This window comes from Coregonus lavaretus (assembly GCF_964263955.1).
Source record: "Coregonus lavaretus genome assembly, contig: HAP1_SCAFFOLD_282, whole genome shotgun sequence".
Taxonomy (NCBI): Eukaryota; Metazoa; Chordata; class Actinopteri; order Salmoniformes; family Salmonidae; genus Coregonus; species Coregonus lavaretus.
The window spans coordinates 326,682-329,971 of NW_028162929.1; the positions used below are offsets into that span (position 1 = coordinate 326,682).

At 42.0% G+C, this 3,290-nt stretch overlaps 2 protein-coding genes across 2 annotated transcripts in view; one reads left to right on the top strand and one right to left on the bottom strand.

The window, feature by feature from the left end:
• The window catches only part of LOC311118679 (BTB/POZ domain-containing protein 3), a gene marked incomplete at its 3' end in the record, with an annotated part of 445,507 nt that overhangs the window by 229,357 nt on the left and 212,860 nt on the right, over positions 1-3,290 (top strand). The gene's annotated exons all lie outside the window — the stretch shown is intronic.
• Positions 1-3,290, bottom strand: part of LOC311118676 (serine palmitoyltransferase 3-like) — a 119,364-nt gene that overhangs the window by 36,696 nt on the left and 79,378 nt on the right. The gene's annotated exons all lie outside the window — the stretch shown is intronic.

Sequence of the window (3,290 nt, forward strand, 5' to 3'; positions counted from 1 at the left end):
CAATGGTAGGCTTCGAGGGGACTCCTATGGTAGGTACACCTATAGCTCATCTCTTGGCAGTAGTACTGTAGACTACTTTATCACTGACCTCAACCCAGAGTCTCTCAGAGCGTTCACAGTCAGCCCACTGACACCCTATCAGACCACAGCAAAATCACAGTCTACTTCAACAGAGCAATACTCAATCATGAGGCATCAAAACCAAAGGAACTGAATAATATTAAGAAATGCTATAGATGGAAGGAAAGTAGTGTTGAAACCTACCAAAAAACAATTAGGCAACAACAAATTCAATCCTTCTTAGACAACTTCCTGGACAAAACGTTCCACTGTCATAGTGAAGTGTAAACTTGGCAGTAAAAAACCTAAACAGTATATTTGACCTCTCAGCTTCCCTATCAATCTAAAAATCTCTAACAGAAAACCAAAGAAAAGTAACAACAGTGATAAATTGTTTGATGAAGAATGCAAAAACTAAGAAAGAAATTGAGAAACCTATCCAACCAAAAACATAGAGACCCAGAAAACCTGAGCCTACGCCTTCACTATGGTGAATCACTAAAACAATACAGAAATACACTACGGAAAAAGAAGGAACAGCATGTCAGAAATCAGCTCAATGTAATTGAAGAATCCATAGACTAACCACTTCTGGGAAAATTGGAAAACACTAAACAAACAACAACACGAAGAGCTATCTATCCAAAACGGAGATGTATGGGTAAACCACTTCTCCAATCTTTTTGGCCCTATAACAGAGAACAAACAGCAAAAAAATATACATGATCAAATGCAAATCTTAGAATCAACTATTAAAGACTACCAGAACCCACTGAATTCTCCAATTACATTGAATGAACTACAGGACAAAATACAAACCCTACAACCCAAAAAGGCCTGTGGTGTTGATGGTATCCTCAATGAAATGATAAAATATACAGACCACAAATTTCAATTAGCTATACTTAAACTCTTTAACATCATCCTTAGCTCTGGCATCTTCCCCAATATTTGGAACCAAGGACTGAACACCCCAATAACAAATTTGACCCCAATAACTACCGTGGGATATGCGTCAACAGCAACCTTGGGAAAATCCTCTGCATTATCATTAACAGCAGACTAGTTCATTTCCTCAGTGAAAACAATGTACTGAGCAAATGTCAAATTGGCTTTTTACCAAATTACCGTACGACAGACCATGTATTCACCCTGCACACCCTAATTGACAAACAAACAAACAAAACAAAGGCAAAGTCTTCTCATGCTTTGTTGATTTCAAAAAAGCTTTTGACTCAATTTGGCATGAGGGTCTGCTATACAAATTGATGGAAAGTGGGGTACGACATTATAAAATCCATGTACACAAACAACAAGTGTGCGGTTAAAATCGGCAAAAAACACACACATTTCTTTCCACAGGGCCGTGGGGTGAGACAGGATGCAGTTTAAGCCCCACCCTCTTCAACATATATATCAAACGAATTGGCGAGGGCACTAGAACAGTCTGCAGCACCCGGCCTCACCCTACTAGAATCTGAAGTCAAATGTCTTCTGTTTGCTGATGATCTGGTGCTTCTGTCACCAACCAAGGAGGGCCTACAGCAGCACCTAGATCTTCTGCACAGATTCTGTCAGACCTGGGCCCTGACAGTAAATCTCAGTAAGACAAAAATAATGGTGTTCCAAAAAGGTCCAGTTGCCAGGACCACAAATACAAATTCCATCTAGACACCGTTGCCCTAGAGCACACAAAAAATTATACATACCTCGGCCTAAACATCAGCGCCACATGTAACTTCCACAAAGCTGTGAACGATCTGAGAGACAAGGCAAGAAGGGCCTTCTATGCCATCAAAAGGAACATAAAATTTGACATACCAATTAGTATCTGGCTAAAAATGCTTGAATCAGTTATAGAACCCATTGCCCTTTATGGTTGTGAGGTCTGGGGTCCGCTCACCAACCAAGAATTCACAAAATGGGACAAACACCAAATTGAGACTCTGCATGCAGAATTCTGCAAAAACATCCTCCGTGTACAACATAAAACACCAAATAATGCATGCAGAGCAGAATTAGGCCAATACCCGCTAATTATCAAAATCCAGAAAAGAGCCGTTAAATTCTATAACCACTTAAAAGGAAGCGATTCCCAAACCTTCCATAAACAAAGCCATCACCTACAGAGAGATTAACTAGGGTTAGGGTTGGGGGATAGGGAATAGGGCTGGGGTCTGAGGCTGGGTCTGAGGCCTACAGCCTGAACTGGGATACAGAGGCTTCTGGGGGCTGGGATTCCCCTCTAGTAGGTGTCTGTGTCCTGGTCCCTGGGGGTTGGGTGAGATGACGGCTGGCCACCACTTCCCCTCTCCTCTAATCATGTGTCTCCACCTGGGTTATATTCACTAAGAACAAAACAGAATGAAACGGAAGCAAACAGAACAAAACGGGGACAGACCTACTTGAATTTGTCCAACAGAAACTCTCGTTTTCGTTGCAAATCATTTTCCATTTGGACTAAACGGTTTCCGTAGCAAACTTTTTGGACTAATGAGTACACCCCTGGCATCCCACAGGGAAACGCCTGGTAAAACCAAACGGAATGGTTCTTTCAATGGTGTTGCGATACTCGTTAGTATCCTGGCAAAGAAACAAAACATGAAGCAGATGTAAGTTCTTTAGGAAAACAGCCCTAATGTTGGAAACAAACATCATTAAGTTGTCATCAGAGTCACAGTTATTTATTTTCCAAGCTAAAGCACACAATATTTTACACAAGGACCAAAGAGTCAGATCTGCTTCGGGTTTTCATTTTTTCCATGGAAAAAATATTGCAATACTGGTATGGTCACAGACGTAGTATATAGTATGGTTTTACCAGGCTATAGGGAAGGGGTTTAGGAGGAAACAGTCCAAACACAGGAAACATCTGGTTCTAGCTAAGGCTTTAGGGCCTTGAAGGGGTTTGGGCTGACGGAGATAAACCAGTAAGGATAACACGTCCAAAATACAGCCCACATCTGGGGAGTGGAGTGTGGATTGACATCACTCAATCACACGAGAGTTTCTGGGGAGTGTGGACCGACGATTGAGTTAGGGTGTCTGTCTCCTAGCCTCGCCAGTGGAGAGAAAATGGGAGCTAATTGTCACTGGTTCCTTTGATAAATCAATTCATTCTTGTGTAGTAGGCATTCTTAATAAAGCCTTTGATAAACAACCTAGTTGTGGCAATGTGTTTCTCTCTCTCTCCCTCCCCCCCACCTCTCTCTCCCTCCCTCCCCCCCCCC